The 25,514-nt window shown below is 37.6% G+C and overlaps 1 protein-coding gene across 8 annotated transcripts in view; it reads right to left on the bottom strand.

Annotated features, from left to right (window-relative positions):
* The window catches only part of LOC106094741 (anion exchange protein 3), a 189,428-nt gene extending 165,307 nt beyond the window's left edge, over window positions 1-24,121 (bottom strand). For 5 of the 8 annotated variants that reach the window (XM_059362994.1, XM_059363009.1, XM_059363013.1 and 2 more), the window contains exons 1-2: window positions 24,034-24,121; window positions 19,974-20,079 (exon numbers count right to left, since the gene is read on the bottom strand). The gene's annotated coding sequence lies outside the window, so the exon portion shown is untranslated. Of the gene's footprint in view, window positions 1-19,973; window positions 20,080-20,137; window positions 20,157-23,245; window positions 23,661-23,758; window positions 23,976-24,033 lie in introns of those variants that run through there. The other 3 variants (XM_059363004.1, XM_059363001.1, XM_059362995.1) reach the window with 3 other exon arrangements.
* Between the last annotated feature and the right edge of the window lie 1,393 nt (window positions 24,122-25,514).

Below are 25,514 nucleotides of genomic sequence, written 5' to 3'. Positions count from 1 at the left end.
CAACTCACTGTCCCAAATTTCAGCAAAATCTGATAATAAATGTGGCATTTATGGGCCTAAGACCCAAAATCGGAGGATCGGTCTATATGGCAGCTATATCCAAATCTGGACCGATCTGAGCCAAATTGACGAAGGATGTCGAAGAGCCTAACACAACTCAATGTCCCAAATTTCAGCAAAATCGGATGGTAAATGTGGCTTTTATGGACCTAAGACCCTAAATCGGAGGATCGGTCTATATGGGGGCTATATCGAGATATAGTCCGATATAGCCCATCTTCGAACTTAACCTACTTATGGACAAAAAAAGAATCTGTGCAAAATTTCAGCTCAATATCTCTATTTTTAAAGACTGTAGCGTGATTTCAACAGACAGACGGACGGACATGTCTAGATCGTCTTAGATTTTTACGCTGATCAAGAATATATATACTTTATAGGGTCGGAAATGGATATTTCGATGTGTTGCAAAACGGAATGATAAAATGAATATACACCCATCCTTCTGTGGTGGGTAAAAAAAAGAAATATAGAGTTGAAATTTGGCATATATTCGTATATTTTCTACACGCAAGTTAAGTAGCGCAGAGGTAAGCATGTCCGTCCCAGCCGGTCGGAGGTCGGCCGCCTGTGACGCTGAGCGCATGGGTTCGAATACTGGCGAGACCATCAGAAAAACTCTTCAGCCCTGATTTTTCCCTTTTAATGGTGGCAACATTTGTTGGGTACTATGCCATGTAAAAACTTCTCTTCAAAGAGGTGTCGCAATGCGGCACGCCTTTCGAACTCGACTTTCAAAAGGAGTCCCCTTATCATTGAGCTTAAACTTGAATTGGACTGCACTTATTGATATATGAGAAGTTTGCCCATGTTCCTTAGTGGAATATTCAAGGGCAAAATTTGCGATTAGCAAATTAAGTTTTTGAACGGGCCAAATCGGACCAGATTTGGATATAGCTGCTATATAGAGTGATATGCCAACTTAGGGTCTCAAGCTCATAAAGATCGCATTTATTGCCCGATTCAACTTAATTTAATAAGTAAAAAGGCATTTGGTTCGGCCGGTCCGAACTTAGGATACCCATCACCTTAGGTATATAAATAAACGCCCTTTCTTCGTAATCCGATGAAATATTCATTGTTTTTGGACACATAGCAGCTATATCCATATATGGTCCGATCCGGATTATATATATTTAGATGTAGCTGCCATATAGACCGATCTGTCGATTTAGGGTCTTAAGCCCATAAAAGCCACATATATTACCTGATTCCTCTGAAATTTTAGACAGTGAATTGTTATAAGTCTCCCGTTGTCCGACCAGAATATGGTCCCGATCCGATTCTATTTAGATTTATCTGCTAAACTTCTAATTTAAGGTCGTAGTCCGATACAAAGCGGATTTATTGTCCTATTTCGTTGAAACTGCGACTTGTATAATAATATTTGGATGATATTATGAAAGACCCGGTCTAATGTACACACATTAAAATCGAATCAATGCATATAAATATGTGTGTATGTGAGCACATAAAATTTGAAATGGTTTGTTTACATTCAATTCTATGTTCGTTGGTAATTAATTCCAATCCACACAACCTCTTTCTGGCAGAGACCACCACAATTTACAAACTAACTGCTATACAATGGAAAATCGATATCGTTCAGCGCATGACAAATTTTCGACGGAATTTGTTGCATTTAGTCGGAATACTCGCTCCATTAACAAAGTAAATAGGAGGAACATAATTTTCATTACAACTAGTATATGGTAATCATTGTAAAAGTCACATTCAATTCAATTGCTCACAGCAAATGTGGACTGGAGAACTCTTTTAAATGTGATGGAATAACTGATTGAGAATCTAAATCCATTAACATATTCTATAATAGAATTTCAGACTATTTATAAAAGAATTTTAATTACAAAATTTCCTCTATAAATATCAATAAGCGATAAGATATTTTGCGAAGCTCTTTTTAAATTTACTCTGAGCCCACTTTGGCTCACTGTTTGCCTATAACGCTAAATGCCGAGAACTTCAGAAACAATCTTCTAAAAAGGGTCTGAGATGAAACGTCCAACGTCCCATCTACACCCTAGCGAAACACAGTGGGAAGGGAAATCAAAACAGTGGAAATAAGTCTGCCTTTTTTGAACGAATCCTTACAAAATTTTGTAACTGGAAAGTTTAACGTGTGTAAAATTTTAGGCCCTTAACAGGCCAAGGGCCTGATCACCTCGGCGCTACAAAATTTTGTTCAGGCATCCAAATGCTAGTTTATGGACGAAAACTTCTTTTTTGCCGGAAAGTGTCTGAAAAACCCAACATAAGCATGCATAAATTTGTTGATTATCTTTCATAGTGTCCAAGATATTATTTCCTTGTTTTCTTGTTTTCAAAGACATTTCTGAACCGATTTGAATCCAAAAATTGTGAAAATTAAGTTGTACCACGTGTATTGTGTTTATTTGCATTTGCATTGAAGAACGGAGTATATTCATTTGGTTATTCCGTTTGCAACTCATCGAAACTACAATACAACTATTCGACCCTGTAAAGCCTATATATTTTAGATGCTAATAAATTCTAAGATGGCCTAGCCATACCCGTACATCTGTCCGACTTTACAAATGAAGATATTGAGCTTAAACTTTGCCATAGGCAGGTAAAGGTCGAATATGGACTATATAAGACTATCTTGTATATATAGCCCGATCTGCCGAGTTAAGAACAACCCATTTATTACCCGGTTTCACGAATGATTTCTTGAAAATTGGTAGGGAGAGTTGTATTCGATCCTTGGACTTCTGCGCCAAGTATGGTCAAAATCGGGCCACATTTGGATGTTGGTACAGTGAGTTGTACTCAGGGATTCGAAGCTCCTGCTCCTTTACACATAAGTTGATAATTTATTCTTTACAGCTTCAAAGGGCAAGTGATATTAATTTTATTAATTAAATTTGTCATTGCAAATGCAAATTTTGCCCATGAACATTCCACTAAGAAATAGGAGCAAATTTCTCACATATCAATGAGTGCCGTCCGATTCAAGTCATTACGTTTAAAATATCAAGCAATATGCAATTGCAATTATATGTATTCCTCATCGCTGTCTATATCCGATTATATCTTTATAAAGCCCCCTATATACCGATCTCCCGAATTGATTTCTTGAGCCTCTAGAGAGCGGGTTTCTCATCCGATTTTGCTAACATGTTTTTTATGACCTCCAACATTCTTGTCAAATATAGTCTCAATCAGTCTATAACCGTATATAGCTCACTTATAAACCGATCTCTCGATCGGAGAAATTTTGCATAATTTCTCCTATGACCTCCAACATCTATAACCTGATTAAATTCCCATATAATCCGATATCCTGATTTTACTTCTCAAGCCTCTAGAGGGCGCAATTCATATTCGATTTAGCTGAAATTTTGCATAATGGATTCTCCATTTGATATGTTTAGCCGGCCCGAAACTTATATACCCTCCGCCATAGATCGCATTTATCAAGATCTTTGACCAATATCACAAAGGGCCAAGAATTGCTATGCTATTTCAGCCATACCAAGTTATGAACCGATTGCGGCTATACTTGATTTGGCTGTTTGAGACAAAGTGGAATCCATTGTGTAAAATTTTAGCCAAATCGGTTAGAGTGGTGCCCTATAGTGGCGCCCTATTGTGGCTCAAGAATTAAAATTGGAAGATCTGTTTATATGGGAGCTATATCAGGTTATGGACCGATTCAGGCCATATTTAACACGTATGTTAAATTTTATACAAGAAGTCGTTTTGCGAAATTTCATCCAAATCGAATCAAGATCCGAAATCGGTTTATATGGTAGCTATATCAGGTTATGAACCGATTTAGAACATAAAACACTTCATGCTAAATTTCAGCCAAATCGGATAAGAATTGCGCCCTCTAGAGGCTCAAGACGTCAAGATCCGATATCGTTTTATATGGTAGCTACATAAAGATATGGACCGATATGGCCCGTTTACAAACCCAACCGACCTGCATCTGCAATAAGAAGTGTTTATGCAAAATTTCAAACACCTAGCTTTACTCGTTCGAAAATCAGAGTGCTTTGGACAGACAGACGGACGGACGTGGCTTAATCGCCTAAGAATGTCAAGACGATCAAGAATATATATACTTTGTTGGGTCTCAGATCCATACTTTGATGTGTAACAAACGAAAAGGCGAAATTTGTATACCCCTATCCTATGGTGGAGGGCATAATAATTTTCATCCTTTTCAATTTCTGCCTATAAAGCGAAACCCTACAAAGAACTTGACAAATGCGATCAATTGGGGATTGTATACAAGATTGGGCTGATCAAACTTAGCTCATTTTTACTTGTTTTGACTTTAAGACGAAACTTTGTAAAATTGGAAGAAATCGGCGAAATAAATGTTAACTCCAAAGCAATCTCTTGTTAAATAAATACTCTTAATTTTTTTAAACAAGCAAAGACGTATAAAGTTCGGCCGTGTCAAACTTTAGGTACCCACCACCAAGGATAACTTTATTCGACTATTTTCTTATAACTCCACTATATCCTTAGCTATATCTAAATATGGACCGATTTGGTATTCGGTTTAGATTCCGAGAAGCTTTATGTCCTAGATTCAAATTTCAGCAAAATCGGGTATCAAATGCTCCTGTTATGGAATTAACAGATCGGTCTAAATTAGAACGAAAACTAAATAGGGTCTGATCTGGACATTATTAGAATAGGATGTCGTGAGGCTTTGTACAACTCACTGTTTCTAATTGCAAAGAAATCAGACAACAAATGCCTCTGTTATAGTTAAAATACCCAATGTCAGGATATGGGTCTATATGGCAACCACTATAGTTTGATCAAAACTATATATCACACGAATCTCAAAGGGTCTAATAGAACTGACTGTTCCTGTTGTTGTTGTAGGTCGTTGGGGATTGCAAATGGGTCTTATCGGTTCAGATTTGGATATAACTCCCATATGAACTGATCTCCGGATTTGATTTCTTGAACCCCTGGAAGCCGCAATTTTCGTCCGATTTGGCTGGCATTTTGCATGCGGTGTTCTGTTACGACTTCCAACAACTGTGCCAAATACGGTCCAAATCAGTCCCATGTAAACCGGACAAGAATCGGTTCCTAGAAGCTTTAATTTTTGCTGTTTCGACAGAAGTTTGGTGAAATATGAAGAATAAAATTATGCCCTTCAACTAAATTTATTTTGTATACATTTTTAGCAGAATCCATGGTGGTGGGTTCCACAGATTCGGCCCGGCCGAACTTAGCACGCCTTTACTTGTTTTGTTTTTATACCCTACACCACCACTGTGGTACAGGGTATAATAACCTTGTGCATTTGTTCGCAACGCTTAGAAGGAGAAGAGTTGACCCATTGATAAATATACCGATCGGCTTAGAATCACTTTCTGATTCGATTTAGCTATAACCGTCTTTCCGTCTGTCTGGCCATTTATTCTTGTGATCAAGTTACAGGTCACATTTATAGTCCGATTGTCATGACATTTTGCACAAGTCCACAAGTTTTGGTCCAAGGACGAACGCTATTTATTTTGAACGAAGTCGGTTCAGATTAAGATATAGAACCCATATATATCTTTCATCCGATATAAGTCCCCGATAAACCTTTTTTAAGGCAATTTTGGTCCGATCTGTACAAAATTTGGCACAAATTATTTGACGTCTTCATATGTGTGCAAAATTTCTTAAAAATCGGTTGAGATTTAGATATAGCTCCCATGTATATCTTTCTTCCGATATGGCCTTTTAAGGCTATAGCAGCCACAATTTTAGTCCGATCTTTACAAAATTTTTCACGAGGTGTTTTCTTTGAAGTTTCAATACAACTGCAAAACTTCTTAAAATCGGTTCAAATTTAGATATAGTACCCATATATATCTTTTATCCGATATTTTGGTCCGATCTTTACAAAATTTGACACGGGGTGCTTTATTTGACGTCTTCATATGTGTGCTGAGTTTTATAAAAACCGGTTCAGATTTAGATAAACCTCCCATATATATCTTTCATACTATTTGTACTTTAAAGGCTGTAGTAGGCACAATTTTGGGCCAATTTTATTTAAGACATAGCTCCCATATATATATCTTTTATCCGATATGGTCTTTTAAGGCTGTACAAATCTCTATTGTAGTCCGATTTTAACAATATGTAGTACGAGGAGTTTTATTTGACGTCTAAACACGTGTGCAAAATTTCATAAAATTCGGTTTAGTTTTTGATATAGGTCCCCGATATATCTTTCATCTGAAATAGACTTTTCCCTGTAGAAACCACAATTTTGGTCCGATTTTACATGGGACGTTTTATTTCACGTTCCAATACGTGCGCAAAATTTCATTAAAATCGTTTCTGATTTAGATATAGCTCCAATGTATATATTTTATCCGAGATGGACTTTTAAGGCAGTGAAAGTCACAATTTTCGTCACACCTGTACAATATAGGGCGTGAGATGTTCTATTTGACGTCCCAGTATGTGCCGTCAAAATTGGCACAGGTTTCGAAATAACTCCCATATAATCTTTTATCCGATATGGCCTTTTAAGGATGTGGAAATCCAAATTTGTTGTCCTATCGTACGAAAATCTTACAAGATTCTGATATTTCAATAGGTATCCAAATTAAAGTCTGACTAGATTTCGAGATAAGCTCTATATATAAAGAACTACGTACACCAGATGGTGTAGGGTATTATATAGACGGCTCCGCCCGACTTTTACCTTTCCTTATTGGTTTTTAACTTATCTTAGAAAATTGGGCATGAAAAAATTTTTGTAAAAATTAGTTTTTACACTTTTCTAATTTTATTTTAATTCAGGAACTGATTACTGTGCAGAATTGGTTATTGCCCTGTTTCATCGCTAAGAAAATTATGTCGGTAGCCTTGTGGATCCGTGAAAGACTACAAAATATAAGACCATGAATTCAAATCTCCCCTCGACCACCGATAAAGCTAATAAAATAAATTTTATAGCGTTGTAAGTCGAGAGAGAAAAAACCCGAGGGAGAGTAGCAAGCAAGAAAAATAACGAATAAGCAAGCAAGCAGCGCACTCAACCGACGCCATAACATAAACTAGATAAAAACCTCAAAACCAATGTTGGTTGTCACAACAGCAAAGTGGTGGTTGTGATAAAATTGGTTGAGGCCAAAAATCTGTTGTCTGTGGGCAAAATCTTGTTTTTGTAGGGTTTTTGCACTTTCCAGCAAACAAAAATTGTTGAAAACCGAACCATAAATGCGCTTTTGGCAGCCTGAACAAAGCTATAACTGTGGGTCGTGGGTTCAAACCACGGCCTCGCTAAGCCGAATTTTTACATCCTACACCCACACCACCACTGTGGTACAGGGTATTATACCTAAGTGCATTTGTTTGTAACACTCAAAAGCAAGACGGGTAGATTCATTGATAAATATACCGATCGACTCAGAATCACTTTCTAATTCGATTTAGCTATGTCCGCCTTTCTGTCTGTCCATGCTAATTTTGTGTACAAAGTACAGGTCGCAGTTTCGTCCGATCGTCTTAAAATATGGTACAGGCATGTTTTCGGCCTAGAGACGAAGCCTATTGAAATTGGAAAAAATCGGTACAGATTTGAACATAAATCCTTTATATATGTTCGTCTGATTTGTACTTATATTCCAACAATGTGGTAATTTGTTAACCGATTCTATTGAAATTTGGCAGGAAGGATTTTCTCTTGACATTACTGGTGAATTTCATAGAAATCGGTTCAGATTTAGATATAGCTGTCATATATGTATTTTCATTCCGATTTTCACTCCAAGGGCCACTACAAGCGCTTTTTTTGATCAATCTTCCCAAAATTTTGTACAATGCTTTCCTCGCCGACTAGAACAATATTTAAAGAGTTTGGTCGAAGTCGGTTCAGATTTAGATATAGCTCTCATATACATATATGTATGTTGCAATAAAGTTGAGATTTTTCAACCGCAGTTATTATAGTTTGAACATATTTGCCCGAAATTTGATACGGATGGTTCAATAACCCATCTGAAAACATCCGCCGTGGTTAATCAAAATTGGTTCAGAATTAAATATAGCTCCCAATTTTTACTTGTAGGGTAAGTGTAGGGTATTATACAGTCAGCACTGCCCGATTTTTGCCTTTCCTTACTAGTTTTTATTTGTAACCTTGTTATTGTGTTAATTTCTCTTTCTTATGATTGAAAGTTCTATGCAATGGAAAAATGTTTGATGTTTGTTTGATTTGGGCACATTCTGCGGCAAAAATATAGCAAATTTTGTCAGCTACCCAAATCAGTTTAATAATCAATTCAGAAATGCCTTCGAAAACAACATAATATCACCTTATCTGTTGAATGTGTTTCAAAGGATCTTGTTAAAGGACGCGAATCGAGACGAATAAAAGTTACGTCTGTTCCAAATTTGTTCTGATATAGCTCCCATATAAACCGATCTCGGATCTTGACTACTTGAGCCGCCATTACCTGAGTTTGGCTGAAATTTAGCATGAAGTATGGCCTAAATCGGTTCATTACCTGATATAGCTCTCCCATATACCGATCTCCGGATAATACTTCTTGAGCCTATAGAGGGCCCAATTATTATGAAATTTTGCACAATGACATCCACTTTGGTGTCCAAGAGCCAAACCAAGTATGGCCCCAATTAGTTTATATATTGGTATAGCTGTAATAGCATAGCAATTCCTATTCATTATACATATTTGCCTATAAAGAGATATCAGGCAAAGGACTCGGCAAATGCGATCCATGGTGGAGGTTATATAAGATTCTACTTGTTATTTGTATGGTTTATCCAGTTGCCACTAGATGATAAAATTAAATAAGTAAATAAATATCAAGGGAACAGCCTCATCAAAAATTTCCATAAAAAATTGTTAGTCGAATGTCTTAGATATTAAAACAGATATACTACACACGAAGGCATTTTTTAGGCGTTTTCGAGCAATTTTAAATAAATGAATAAATAAAATAAATAGATAAAACACAATCAACCAATTGAAAATCGGCCCATAAATTCGATTTTGGCATCCCGAACAAAATTTTGTAAGGCAGAGGTGATCAACTTTGTAAGCTCAATAATGGGCTACGGGCCACCTGGGACCCTTAAATTGTGTACCTAATCTGGTTATATTTCTATTTCTTCTGGGTATAATTCTATTCCATATGTTTGTATTTTACTTTTATCGAATAAACATTACTTATTCCATAATTGAATCTAACCCGCCTTAGTGTATAGATATAATTTTTGTAGTTATGATACTGAATAATAAACACCTCTAGCTCAAAGCGAAATATAACGCCTTCTGTCTTTACTATTAATTCTGATAAACATTTAACATGCTCTTATTTTTCTTTTAGAAAAACAGTATGCCGTTAGGTAAACAAACAAAATTGATTATTTTATATTTTGACTTTGCGTCTGTATATACAGTTGCGGGACCATAAGTTTAGGTATGTGCTTAACTAAATAAAATTTTGATAAACAAACAGTGTGGGAAATCAATTGAAGTCGAGAATCAAGGCTTTCGAGAAATTGTAGAGGTAGTTATTGAGGCAGTCTGTAATCAGACAACTTAGTCTCATGTGTTATCAAAAGAAGTGGAGAAGAATTTAATTAGAATTTAACCACTTACCAGTGCTTTATAAGAAGTCATTGACATATTTCAGTTTTTCTGCTTAACCTGACAACCTTCCGTTTGTCTGCAAAAAAATGGCATAACATGAGTTGCAAAGCTCTACTATATGCAACGAGAGCATAGCGCCATACCTAAGTTTTCAGATGGGTCCAGATGCAGTTTTTCACAAAACAAATCTCAAAAAGTGATTTTTTGAGCTCCAATTTGCCTTTATTTTCGTGCACAGTGCCGGCATAGGTATGCAAATTCCGCTTGTTACTTCCAGTTCATACGATATCTCTATATCCGTAGAGGGTTTCATTTTCAAAAAAGTTGTATACTAAGTGTACTTCGCTTGCATTAATTCAAACCTGATTTCTATGAAAATCGTATTTTTAAGGTTGCACTTCTTTCACCTTGCCTCTAAACAAATTTGCTCAAATTAATTAAAAAATGTTACTCATTTGGCTTTATCTTGAAAAAAAAATATTTGAAAATATTGATCTTGAAGTTGGCATTACTTCAGTTATGAGGTCATAATGATTAGGCTTTTATGACTTCATATCATTACAATGCTTCAATTTATTTTATCGAAGTATTGCACATAAAACAATTGATCATTGGCTGTTTTTTATTGGTTACCCCGGCCACAGTTAATGTATTTCACCTGAATTATAAGGAACACGATAGCAATTGTTTTTTTTTCAGAATTTCATTACTCAGATTCATATGCATTACGCATTTTTTTTAAATAAAAAAAACATACCATTGACTTTCAACGCAAATATAAAAATAACCTAAGTTGACTTTTGCTAATAAAGATATCTTTAGATAACACAAAGCAACAGAATTGAAATTGGAAAAATTTTACTAAACGGACTACAACACTTTAATTTCATTAATAAGCTCTGTAATAATTTGTATATATTGTATGTTGACCAAAAACACTATTAAGAATACATATGCATTTGATGGTCTAATCGACTACAGATTTCTATCCAGAACGATAACCCTGGGGCGAATTTTCGGGAAAATGTTGCAAAAATACTTTCTTCTTTACGTATAACTACCTTGTATATCTATCTGTCTATTTGGCTTAGAATATATGTATATAAACAGATAAAGCTCGAAAATTGCGAGCAATCTTTCGATTTTAATTCTAATCCCCTAAATAGTTGTTGTCATACTTAATGTATATAAAACACTAATTTCCGCTCAGAATTTTTTCACTATTTATGCACTGATAGTAGAAACAAGAATACTATTTTATGTAGCATGGTGTCATTAGTCATGTTGTAGATATATTTCACTTTAAATTGATTACTGTTGTATCAGAGAAAATGATAAAACTTCAATTTGAAGCATCCGAGAACAACAATTCAAAGAATTTCTTTTAAATAAGATCACATAATAATTAAATAACACCTTAATACCATTCAAAGAATTTAGTAGCTGGTTTAAGATACATTTTTCCAAAGCATTTCATTCTCGTACGGGGATTTTTTAATTTTTCCTGAACGCTATCAACATTGGACTAGAAGTTATTTTCATTTATTTATTAATAAGAAAATGGTTCGACATTTGCAGTAGGAGCATATATTGTCGTAGTATGGTATATGACATTCTTTTAAAACGTGCTAAGTTCTTTCGAGCTGAACCGTAGATACCCCAATGGATGCTGTGCAAAATTAACCCAAAACAAGTAAAAGCGTGCTAAGTTCGGCCTGGCCGAATCTTATATACCCTCCACCATTGATCGCATTTGTCGAGTTCTATGCGCGGTATCTCTTTTTAAAAAAACATAGAATATTGAATAAGAACTGTTATCCTATTGGAGCTATATCCAGTTATAGTCCAATTCGGACCATAAATGAATGCTGATTGACATTGTAGAAGTCATTGTGTAATATTTCAGTTCATTCGGATAAGAATTGCGGCTTCTAGGGGCTCAAGAAGCAAAATCGGGAGACAGGTTTATATAAGAGCTGTATCAAGCTATTGATCGATTCAGACCATACTAGAAACGTATGTTGAAGGTCATGAGAGAAGCCCTTGTACAAAATTTCAGCCATATCGGATGAGAATTGCGCCCTCTAGAGGTTCAAGAAGTCAAGATCCCAGATCGGTTTATATGGCAGCTATATCAGGTTCTATATCGATTTACGCCATACTTAGCACAGTTATTGGAAGTCATAACAAAACACCTCTTGCAAAACTTCAGCCAAATCGGATGAGAATTGCGAGCTCAATTAGCTCAAGAAGTCAAAATCCAAGATCGGTTTATATGACAACTATACCAGATTATGAACCGATTAAAATCATACTTAACACAGTTGTTGAAAGTAACGCCAAAACACTACGTGCAAAATTTCAGTTAAATCGGACGATAATTGCGCCCTCTAGAGGCTCAAGAAATCAAGACCCCAGATCGGTTTATATGACAGCTATACCAGATTATGAACCGATTTGAACCATGCTTGTCACAATTGTTGGATATCATAACAAAATACGTCGTACAAAATTTCATTCAAATCGGATAAGAATTGCGCACTCTAGAGGCTCAAGAAGTCAAGACCCAAGATCGGTTTATATGGCAGCTATATCAGGTTATGAACCGATTTGAACCATACTTGGGCAAAATTTCATTCCAATCGGATAAGACTTGCGCCTTCTAGAGGTTCAAGAAGTCAAGACCCAAGATCGGTTTATATGGCAGCTATATCAAAACATGGACCGATATGGCCCATTTACAATACCAACCGACCTACACTAATAAGAAGAATTTGTGCAAAATTTCAAGCGGCTAGCTCTACTCCTTTGGAAGTTAGCGTGCTTTCGACAGACAGACGGACGGACGGACGGACAGACGACGATCAAGAATATATATACTTTATGGGGTCTCAGACGAATATTTCGAGTAGTTACAAACAGAATGACGAAATTAGTATACCCCCATCTTATGGTGGAGGGTATAATAAAGATATCGACGAATGTATGAAGTAATATATGATATAATGCCAAATTAGGGGATCGGTTTTATGCTATACTAGCTGGCTCGGTGTGCTACGCTACACCAATAAGTATTTGCAGCCCAAATGGTCCAAATTCGTATTTAACTCTTAAATGGCTTTCATTAGAATCCCGTTGTCCCGTTTGGTATCATGTCCATTTGCTGTATAATTTTGGAGTAGGGCGATTCCCCGGGAATTGACCCAAACTTGAATTCTACTCTCAAACACCTTTCGTTTGAGTGGGGTACCCGCCGGGAAATAGAGCTGTCCCAATCAGCCTATATGTCCGTTTGGGAGTGATTTATGGGATGGGGCGAGAGTTTTTGGAATAAATCGGTGCACCCATCTCCAAGATCTAGCGTTTTTAAATATTGCGGTTAGGGAGAAAGTCCGACGCCTCGCGGATATCACAAACTGAAGTGCTCTATTTTCACAGGGGGCTAAACTCTGTCAAAATTTCGTGAGTTTCGGCCGTTTTTGAATCAATTCCGAACAAACAAAGTGCAACCGCGGAAAAACAGAGGTTAGCTTATCCGCCTATGACGCCTGGTTTCAAATTCCGGTGATTATCCCTTTACTAATGCTGGCTATATTTGTGAGGTATCCTGCCATATTAAAACCTCTCTACCAAGTGGTGTCGCTAGGCGGCACGCCGTTCGAACACGGCATATTATTATTATTGAGCTTTATATGAGAGAAATATACCCAGTTCTCTAGTGAACTGTTCATGGGAAATTTAGTAGTAGTATCATATTCGTGATATACCTCTGAATGTCTTTAATTTGAGTTCCATATTATCATGATCGTCTAATATGCCCAATTGGGTTATGGTTTTGTGCCTGCCCCTTGGTAATTACAATTTTTGATATTCTATAATCATATTTATACTCTACTCTCGAATACCTTTCATTGGAGTCCCATTTTGTCCCGATCCGTCTTTTTATTTTGGGCGGTACTTTTGGTGGCGTTATAAGCTTGGTGCTTAAGGCCCTAGGTACAAGGATTAAATTTCTGACATCATGTTCGTATTCTACTCCCGAATACATTTCATTTGAATCCCATATTGTCCCAATCGGTCCACTTTACATTTTGCGCGATACTTTTGGAATGACGCTTTAGGTATTTGGAATCAATTTTTGACACCATATTCGTATTCTACTCCCGAAAACTTTCATTTGAGTCCCATATTGTCCTGATAGGTCCACTTTGATTTTTGGCGGCACTTATGGAACTGTTTTGGGCCTAGGACGGCTCCCTAGGTTCTTGTACCCAATTTTAAATATCATATTCATACTGTTCTTTCAAATAACATTGGACCCAATTTGTAGTACCATATTCGTATTTAACTCCCAAACACCGATTTATTTGAGTTCCAAACAGTCCCAATCGGTAAATATGTCCTGCTGGGAGGTTTGGGGGTGGAGGGGCCCCTCAGACACCAAGGAATAAATTTTTATTTCAAATTTGTATTCTTCATTTAAATACCTTTCATTTGATACCCATATTGCTCAAAGCAATAAAAGTGTCCTGTTGGGTGGTGTTTTTGGGGTGGGGACCCACCGACACTTAGGGTGATATTTTTATGCCAAGTTCGTACTCTGCTCTTAAATAGCTTTTATTTGGTACCTGTATTGTCCCAATCGGTAAACATGTCCATTGGGGTGAGTTGTGGGATGGGGCGTCCCCCAGGTTATTTGACTCCAAAAAACCCCCGCCCCTTAAAATATCAAAAAACTAAGCACCCTCTTTCGCCGGTAGGTCAAGCTCTACCATCTGTGAAAACTTCAAGAAAATCGGTGCATCCGTTTTTGAGTCTATACGGAACAATATTAGTCCAAGACCCCATAAAGTATAAATATTCTTGATCGTCATGACATTTTAAGTCGATCTAACCGTGTCCGTCCGCCTGTCGAATGCACACTAACTTTCGAAGAAGTAAAGCTAGGCACTTGATATTTTGCACAAATACTTCCTATTAGTGTGGGTCAGTTGGGATTGTAAATGGGCCACATCGGTCCATGTTGTGATATAGCGGCCATATAAACCGATCTTGGGTCTTGACTTTTCGAGTTTCTACAAGGTGCAATTCTCATCCGATTTGGCTGAAATTTTACATGAGGTGTTTTGTGATCATTTCCAACAGCTGCGCCTTCTTTTACTTTATATGGAACAAACGTTTACTTGGAATATTTATTTTCGACAATTAAAGAACTTATAGTGAAATACCATGCTACGAAAATAGTATATCGCTTTATTTTATTTTATTTATTATATTTTAACAACATAAATGCCTTCCCGGAATCCCATGTGATGTACTCCATTCTTAAAATACTTTATTTTAGCCCGATATTCTCATGATATCTGATTTAGGGGTGTTTCGGTGGTGAGGTGGTCCCCCAGACACTTGGCCCTGAAAAAATATCAGCATCGTGCTCTTCTTTCAAATACCATTTATTTAAACCCCGTATTGTCATTGGTTTAGTGAAGTTTACACCATGAAATGTCCCCCAAACACATGACCCCAAAATAGGTTATCAAATTCGTATTCTACTCCCAAATACCTTTATTTGAGCCCCATATTGCGATGGTCAGTAAAAAATTGCTGCTTGTTGGGTATTTTGGGAAAGGGGTAAAGCCCCATTAAACTGATCCCGAAAGTGGGTATAAATTTTTGCTCTACCCGCCGATACCTTTAATTTAAGCTCCACATTGACATGGTTGGTAAATGTGTCCGATTTAGGAAAGTTTTGGGGATTGGGGTGGTCTCCCAAACACTAAGCCCGGAAAATATATCAGCAACGTGCTCTATTCTTATATATCTATATATCAATTATTTGAACTCCATATTGCCATCGGCATCAAAATTGGATATCAAATTCATTTTCTAATCTCATTTAAACTCCTTATTGCAAAAGTCAGCAAATATGTCCGGCTTGGGGTATTGGTCCTAACAACTGTAAGTATTTAGTTTCACTTGTCTTGTCTTGGTAAGCAAATACGTCCTATTTGGAGGTTGTTATGGTGGTGGGACGTTCACCAGACAGTTGGTCCCTAATTTTGATATCAGATGCGGGGTCTACTTTCAAATACCTTTAATTTGAGCCCCATATTTCCATTGTCGGCAAACATGACCGGCTTGGGGGATGGGCGGATACTCAGTGAGTTGACCTTGAACCAAATTGTCTTGGTAAGCAAATATGTCCTATTTGGAGGTTGTTATGGTGGTGGGACGTTCACCAGACAGTTGGTCCCTAATTTTGATATCAGATGCAGGGTCTACTCCCATATACCTTTAATTTGAGCCCCATATTTCCATTGTCGGCAAACATAACCGGCTTGGGTGATGGGCGGATACTCAGTGAGTTGGTCTTGGTCATATCGGATTTGTGTTTTACTCCAAAAACCCTTTTGTTTGAGCCTCATATTGTAATAGTCAGCAAATACTTCTTATTTGGTTGGTGTTGTGCAGGTGGAGTGGGTCCAGACACTTTTCCCGAATATTGATATCAGATTCGTGCTTTACTCCCAAAGACCTTTCATTTGAACCCCATATTGCTATTGTCGTAAATTTGTGCCCTTTGGGAGATGTTTTTGCGGAGAGGTGGCCCCCAAACACTTGGTCCCATATTTGAATATCAGATTCGAATTCTACACTTAAATACCTTTTATTTAAACCCCATATTCCTATGGTCAGTAAATAAGTCCTGTTTGGGGGGAGTTTTGGGGAAGGGGTGGACCCCCAGAAACGTGGTCCCACATTTGGATATTAGATTTGTTTGGTAGGTTTTAGGGTGGGGAGGCCGCCCTAGGTACCCCATCCGAAATTTGGATACCAAATTTTTATTTTAAGAGTACTACATGAGAGCACACAAAATTTCGTAAAAATCTAAGAAGATCTAGACATGTCCGTCCGTCTGTCTGTAGAAATCACGCTACAATCTTCAAAAATATAGATATTAAGCTGAAACTTTGCACAGATTTTTTTTTTTTGTCCATAAGCATGTTAATTTCGAAGATGGGCTATATCGGACTATATCTTGATGCAGCCCCTAGTTGTGTTAGGCCCTTCGACATCCTTCGTCAATTTGGCTCAGATCGGTCCAGATTTGGATTTAGCTGCCATATAGACCGATCCTCTGATTTAGGGTCTTAGGCCCATAAAAGCCACATTTATTATCTGATTTTGCTGAAATTTGGAACAATGAGTTGTGTTAGGCCTTTCGACATCCTTCGTCAATTTGGCTCAGATCGGTCCAGATTTGGATATAGCTGCCATATAGACCGATCCTCCGATATATGGCCTTAGGCCGATAAAAAGCGCATTTATTGTCCGATGTCGCCGTAATTTGGAACAGTGGGTTAAGTTAAGCCTCTTCACATACTTCTGCATTATGGGAAAGATAGGTTCAGATTTGGATATAGCAGTCATATAGACCGATCTCTCGATTTAATGTTTTAGGCCCATTAAAGGCTCATTTATTGTCCGATGTTGCCGAAATTTGGGACAGAGAGTTAAGTCAAGCCCCTCCATATATTTCTGCATTTTGATCTAGATCGATCAAGATTTGCATATAGCTGCCATATAGACCGATATCTCGATTAAAAGTCCCAAAAAAGGCGCATTTTTAATCCGATTTAACTGAAATTTAACACATTGACTTATGTTAGGCTTTTAGACATCTATGTTGTATATGGTTCAAATCGGTTTTTTTTCAGATATAGCTACTAAAAAGACCAATATTTGTATATCAACAATTGAACAATGACTCGTACTTATATAACTGTTATGGGACATAAGGTATGCAATTTTCACCGGATTTTCATGAAAGGTGGCTTACGTATATACACGAGGTGGTGGGTATCCAAAGTTCGGCCCGGCCGAACTTAACGCCTTTTTACTTGTGTCTCTTCGTCTGTTCATTTAATCATGTCATATCTCTCCAATCGTATACAATACTTGGTTTCAAGCTTATCTGTGTCTAATACCTTGTCTGTTATTCAAGAGGTGCCCCGTAGTAAATTGTAGGTCCTATTGTTTTATGCCCTCTACCATAGGATGGGGGTATCCTAACTTGGTAATTTTGTTTCTAATACATCGGAATATTGGTCTAAGACCCCAGATAGTATATGTATCCTTGATCGCCAGGAACGTTAAAGTCGTCTGTCTGGCTGTCAGTAAAAAAAACACTCTCATTTGGAAAGGCGCACCTGTATGCGAATGACATGCGGGTCTACACAAGTAGCCCCGCACCCCGGATTTGATTTCTTGAGCCCTTAGAAGCTTCAATTTATGTATGATCCGAATAAACAAATATACCTTAGGTTAGGTTAGGTTGAAAAGAGGGTGCAGATATTAACCCGCCACATGCCACTATGACCATACACCTAAGCCAGTAATCGGCTTATTGTGCGCTCTAAAAACTATAAAGTAACCTCTAAAAAGAAAATTTTAAGTTAGGAATTCCGTGCTACTTACAAAATTCTTAATTGTTTTCAATACCAATCCCCTAAGTTGGTTCATGTCTGGTATTGTGTCTCCACCTAAGTGCCGGTATCTGTTAGACGCGAAAGCCGGGCAATGACAAAGGAAATGCTCCAACGTCTCATCATCTTCCCCGTATGCCATACACATGCTATCACTTGCCGCATCGATTTTAAATAAGTGAGCTCGTAGTCCGATGTGTCCCGTTATGATACCAATAGCTATACTGACCTCCTTCTTACTGCCTTTCAGTAATAGCCTCGTCTTCTCACGATCTGGAACCATTTGCTAAATACGATTCACATTGGAAGATCAATACGTTTCACAACAGTGAACTACACTGTTGTAAAACTTGTTTACAATATGTTTATGGGCTTTGTCGAAGTGACTCCACATGTCAGTAATCGACGTCTTTGTATGAAGTTTCATTTCTTGACGTGCTCTTGAGTTCTATGACCTATTTACATAAGATAATCCATACACAAATACCATCTCATTTATTTGAGAGAATTAGATTTGCAAGGGCCGACAGTGAAAAAAAATTATACCAATGATATACCGTGACTTAGTCTCTCAATGGCATTTATTTATGTTCGCCGTTCAGCTTTGGAACTAAGCCCCACATGATCTTCAAACTATCAGTAACGAAGTAACATTCAAAGGAAGATTACTGCAATCACAGTAAGTGTGAACAATTTGAGCATATCGGATAGCCGATACTATATCTAAATACAATTCTAATTTAGCACACAGAACTGTTTAGTGAAAAAAATTTAAAAGTTACGTACACTTACAATGCTCTCTTAATACCGCAAAGATAAATTGATGAGTCTAAATTTCAGAATTCATAAACTGACATGACCACTTTTACCTTGTCTTGTTTTTGTTCCTACATCTATGATCTAGGACCGAAATATTTGCTGCCCACGGCTCCAAAATTACTTTCGAAATGTTTTCCCGATAATAAGCCGCATATACTTTGACGCCAGGCTCTATGAAAACGACTGAAGAGCGACCATGGGCAGTTGTAGCTGCCAAAACTATCATTTGAATCAGGTGGCCGTTCGATCATTTTGGGAGTTTACGAATTGGTCCTCACATATCAATTAGTGCTCTCCGATTCAAGTTTATGCTAAATGAAATGGGGCCTTCTTTTACAGCCGAGTCAGAATTGTGTGCCGCAGTGCAGCACCTCTTTAAAGAGAAGTTTTTACATGGCATAGTACCTCACAAATGTCGCCAGCATTTGGAGGGGATAACTACCGCTGAAAATTTTCGAACCCAAATGTTCAGCGTAATAGGCGGACATGCAAAACTCTGCGCTATGATGGCCTCCATCCTTTGATTTCATTAAATTCGAGCTTTCATTCGCCGAACCTTTTCAGGTGTAGTTGCAGCTATTTGGAATACCATCATGGCGTTTGCCAAAGCTACCAGTCTCATAAAGATTTGATGTGATACACGTTTTGATCGCTTTGAGGTGTTTGAGGTCGCCAACAATAGCCCATTGTGATTTTCCATCCAAATATATTAAGCTTGAACTCTATCACGAATAAGTTTATTTTTTAAATAAACTCAGAAGCAAATGCATTTGTTAAAACAACAACAATCAGCTGTAAATAAAATATATATCATGTAGATGTCATTTCTAGTTTTATCTAGTGTTTACTAAAAGTTCAGTTTTGTTTTGCGTTACAAGAAATTAATTAAACACTAGACTGATGCGGAAGATATATTATAATATCTTATATATTTATTATATAATAAATAAACGTCTATTACTTACCCTTTACTTACTCCAGCTCAGCTCAGATGTATGAATTTCCATGCACACTTTCAAAAAATTTTCGTTTTCTGATTGTTATTTAGTTCCTCGATGGTATTGGCAATAGCTAAAATAAAAGTGGAATCGTTGACATCACAATTTTTAGGAAACGATTAGTCAAATACCACGTGAACTCCCAACAAATATGACAAAATTTGTAGTTCTATGAGTTAAGTTGCGTGAAGAAAATTGTTCATTTGAATTACGTACCGCCAGTTGAAATGCAAAAGTGCGTAAGGCTATTTATTTTTGTTCCTCCTAACTAAGGATGAGAGTACACTAATTAAGTAGCTCCTTGAAATATTGGTCCATGACCATATAAAGTATTTATTTATTATTATTTTCCGGGCTTTTGAAATCGGTCCAGCCGTGTCCCTTCGTCTGTCGAAAGCACGTCTCTTCCATATAAACTAATCTCCCTCTTCCACTTTTTAATCTCACAGAGAATATAAATCTTAAGCGACTTTGTTAATATTTTGCAGAATGACTTTTGTTATGACTTCCAATATTTATGTAAAGTATGGCGTAGATTAATCCATAACCTTTTATAGCTCCTATATGAACCATCTCTAGTTAAGACTTCCTAGCTAAAATTTTGCATGATCATTCTTGTTTGACTCCCAATAGTCATGACAAGTTTGGTCCAAATAGGTCCATAACCTGATGCAGGTTAGGTTCGGTTTAAGTGACAATCTGCCATCAGGCTTACTTATAATGTGACACCACAGGACCAGGAGAAAGAAGATGCCGTTGAACCGCCGTTGATCGCTTTAAAAAGCATAACGACTTTCGAATGTCCATAAGTGTGTGTTCTCTTTTAAATCATGTCGGCATATTTTTCGATCAGACAGTGACCTGTCATGACGCACACAATGATTGAGACGTCCGCTCTAGCCAGCGATAGCAAAGCGGTAGACATCTTCAAGCCTAGTTTTAGCCACATAATTAACCACATTTTTAGTTCACAACCTCCACTTTGTGACCACATATCATTCGTTGCCCTTTGAGCCTGAAGACCTAGCTTACATTTCGTTAGAGGCATACTCACAAATTCCAGTTCCCCAGGAAAATGTAAGGTCGTTCTTAGTCTTGCAAGCTCGTCCGCTTTGCAATTCCCTGGGATATCTCTGTACCCCGACACCCAGAACTCGACTTGTCAGATGGTCGGGATTATCCCGACTTTCTGTGGGTATTCCGACTCCCGACTATTCGACAAAACATGTGGGCAAATCCAGACTTTTAAAGTCAATACAAAAATTAAACGAATCGGGAGTATAAATATGAAGTACCTTCTTTTTATACCCACCACCATAGGATGGAGGTATACTAATCTAGTCATTCTGTTTGTAACACCTCGAAATATTTGTCTAAGACCCCATAAAGTATACATATTCCTGATCGTCTCGACGTTCTGAATCTATCTATCCATGTCCGTCCGTCTGTCGAAATCTCGATAGCGGTCGAACGCGTACAGCTATACTTGATATTGATGTAGATTGTTGTTGTCGTCGTAGCAACATTTTCATGAGTAGGTGGCGATCCACGTCGAGCTCCTGTAGGTGGGCAAGCTCGTTCCGGCCCAAAAGACCGATGATGTAGGTCGTTGGGGAATGCCAATGGACCATATCGGTTCCGATTTAGATATAGCTACAATATAGACCGATCTCCCGATTTAACTTCTTGAGCCCCTGGAAGCAGCAATTTTTGTCCGATTTGCCTGATTATTTGCATATAGTGTTCTCTTATGACAACTGTTCCTAATACGGTCCAAATCGGTATATAACCTGATATAGCTCCATTAAAAACCGATCTCCCGTTTTGAGTTCTTGAGCCTTTACAAGCCGCAATTCTTGTAGGAATTGGCTGAAATTTTACATGTCGTGTTCCGATATTACTTCCAACAACTGCGCGAAGTACGGTTCAAATCGGTTTATAACTTGATATAGCTCTCATATAAACCGATCTCCCGATTTGACTTCTAAAGCACTTACAAGCCGCAATTTTTGTCCAATTTGGCTGAATTTTTGACGATTTTTCCGAAATTTTGCACATAGTGTTCCATTATAACTTTCAACAACTGTGTCCAATACGGTCCAAATCGGTCTATAACCTGATACAGCTCCCATATAAACCGGTCTCCCGATTTGATTTTTTGAGCCCTTAAAAGCAGCAATTTTTCTCCGATTTTGGAATTTTGCATGTACTGTTCTGTTACGACTCCCAATAACTGTGTCAAGTACGGTCTAAATCGGTGTATAACCTGAAAAAGCTCCCATATAAACCAGTCTGTCGATTATCCTTGTTCGGTTCCTAGAAGCTTTAATTTTTGGTGGTTTGACAAAAGTTTGGTATTTAAAAAAAAAGACGCCCTTCAACTTAATTAAGTTCGTATAAATTTTTAGCAGAATGCATGGAAGACCGCATTGAAGCATTTATTCGTGAGATACCGGCGGAAATATTGGAAAGGGTATTACAAAATTGGACTAAGCGGATGGGCTATTTGAAGAGCTATCGCGGTCAACATTTGCATGGAATTATCTGCAAACATTAAATTATATAGACCATGCTATCGATTAAAATAAAGATTTCATGAATTTTTCTGAAAAACTTTCCTATAGCTCATAAAAAATTACCCTTTATATGGACCTATTTTTAATCTCAGCAGGCCTACATTATTTACAAGTTCTTGTGCAAGGCTCTCAAGCGGCTAACTATATTCGGCCAAAGACAAGAACGCCAGACCTTGGACCAATATTTTGAGGCATTTCGAACATAGTCATGAAGTTACTATAAAGGGTATACTAACATCGTCACTCACTCAATTGTTTCTAAATTTGAGTTTACTAAAATTTTCTTGATCTTTATTTGTGTATTACCCCCCTTAAATTTCTCATGGCATCCAAGGCGAGTACTTTTAAAGTCATGTTGTATCCACCTTGTTGGGTTTGCTTGTTAGTCATTAAGTTTATTTCGCAGGTAATGTACAATAGGAGTACGGAATAGCGTAAACAGCCTGTTTACGCTTCATACATCAGCAATACATTTAGGAAAGTTTTGGATGTTAAGTTATTTTGCATTTCAGATGACGATATGTACGTTTAAAGCTGGCGATCGTTTTTATTCTTTTCTGCACGTTTTTTTCGCAAATCAATCGCGTGATGAAATTTTATTTTTAGCTTCACAAAAATTAAAAACAAAATTCGCATATACGAGAGACCGACAGAGCGACATACCGACCGAATGACAGAGCAATGGCAACGTCGATACAAGAAAACTTTCCACTCGTTAATATTCCCCCACTGCCGTTTGTCTATCCATCGGGTAGAAATAAAACACTGCGACGTTCTTTATTTGCTTTTTACGTGGCTGGAGGCTAATTTTTTGGGGTTTGTTGTTTTTGTGATAATCGATCGCGGATATGGGTCTTTTCAACGTCTTATTGGGCACACATGTTTACAATGATGATGGTCTTTAATTGTTTGCCGCTTGCTGACGACATGGGTAGTATTTGTTACTGTTTTTTTTCTGTTATTGGGTTCTTCTTGTATTTTGTTACTCTTAAGCTTTTGTCTTCCATTTTCTAATACGTATTTCTGTTTGAGACATATTTAAAACACACTCCATTTTTTGGAAATAAATCCTTTTCAATGGAATTAGCCAATATATATTTTTATATTATTTTTTTTTTTGTTTTGCAAACACTAAACACATAGAGAGGGAGAGACCCGCTGGCGTCGTAAACAAACTTTGCAATTGAGCGACCGCAACATCAGCAAATGCGGCGCACGGCTGGATATTGGCAAAACATTTGTGAACAACACTGCAAAATAGAAACCAAGCGAGAACATCACATCGCGCGGAGGCAGCCAGCCATCGTCATTCATACAAAAAAACCAAACTCAGTAATGGAAACCGAAATACAATTCGAAGACACCGATTACAGTGAACACACTGTGTAGGGGAGGACGGGGAAACCAAAAAAGGGAACTTAAAATGTGTATCAAGCCAAAGAAAAACACACCAATCAAAATAACAAAATACAAAAATAAACGGAAAAAACTTGAACTTGATCGTCTCGTGTGCTGGCTGTTGCCGTTTTCACGTTTCTCACAGTAATGATTTACTGTTTCATTACTCAGCACGTTTTAAGCGAAATGAAGAAAAGCACAAACAATTACGACTGCGACGTCCAAGCCAGCTACGTCATCGTACTCGCAGACTCATATGGATGATATGTCTGAACTGCCGACTGGTCGCGGCTGTGCACACATGCAGTGACCGATCTGTGACAGCTGACGTCGTCGTCGTCGTTGCTCAAACATGTCGAATCTCCTAGCATATCCAAACCATACGCCCTGCAAAACGTTTCAAAAATATATGGCAGTGATGTGGAGCGATTCTCATGTGAGTTACTCGAAACAGGGTTGGAAGTTTTCAATTGCTATGTGGCATATACTGCTCCGAGGCTTTTAATGAACGTAAGTATTAGCGTGGACCGATAAAGAAGTTAATTTCCACACATACACTGGGTTAATTGTACCAAGTATGGGAAAACTACAAATTTGGTCTGTGCAAAATGCATGCTGAAAATTGGTATATAACCTCTATTTTATTTACGAAAAATGTAATGGATTTAAAGGCAACGAGTAAAATCGTATAAAGTTCGGTAAGGTTCAATCCACATTTTGATTGCAATTGAATGACTTTTTCAAGTTATGGACCGCCATATCCACCACGTTCGAAACTTCTGGCAGTTTAGGTAAGGTAATGTTGAATGGGTTGTCCACCATAGGCGAGTTAACTCGGAGACCAGTTTGGCCCATTGTGATACCCTAGAAAGAAAGAGAAGATAAATAAGATAACTTGGATTATACCCAGAGGTCATACACGAACAAAAGAAACAGGAGGAACCATCCCGCCCGTCAAAAAATTTCAGACTTCCCAAAGGTGCATTCGCAGGATCAGCCAGATCGAAGAATAACCGCCCCGCCAGAGAGAAGGGCCTGCGTCCCTGCAGACCCGGACATGAATATAGCAAGTGTTCGATAGTCTCATCCTCATTAAGACAACTCCTGCAGAAGTCATTGTGCGGTATTCCCCTACGGCCTAGAGCATCGTGTCCTGTTATGACCCCTGTTGAGGAAATCAGCGACATCCTAACGAACAACAGTAACTTCTTCATTTTCAAGCATAATCGTTTTCAGAACTTTTTGACGAACAACTAGGGTTTTGCATTTCCCGGGTTTTTATGATCCTACGAAAACAAGAATAAAAATTTTCCATTTCCCGAGTACCCGGGAATTTTGGTCTTCTATTTCCAAAAACATAAAAACTTAATGGAAGTTGAACAAAACCGGGCTTACGTATAGGTCAACGATTTTGGACTCAAACATCATATAAATTCAAATTACACCAATTGCATTTTTTAACGACTTTTTTTCGGCTGCTATTTTTAGAATTTAATATTTGGAATATAGAAATTTTTTTGGAATAATAGAAATT

Source organism: Stomoxys calcitrans, chromosome 1, assembly GCF_963082655.1.
Source record: "Stomoxys calcitrans chromosome 1, idStoCalc2.1, whole genome shotgun sequence".
NCBI lineage: Eukaryota > Metazoa > Arthropoda > Insecta > Diptera > Muscidae > Stomoxys > Stomoxys calcitrans.
This window is presented reverse-complemented; position numbering and strand designations above follow the sequence as displayed.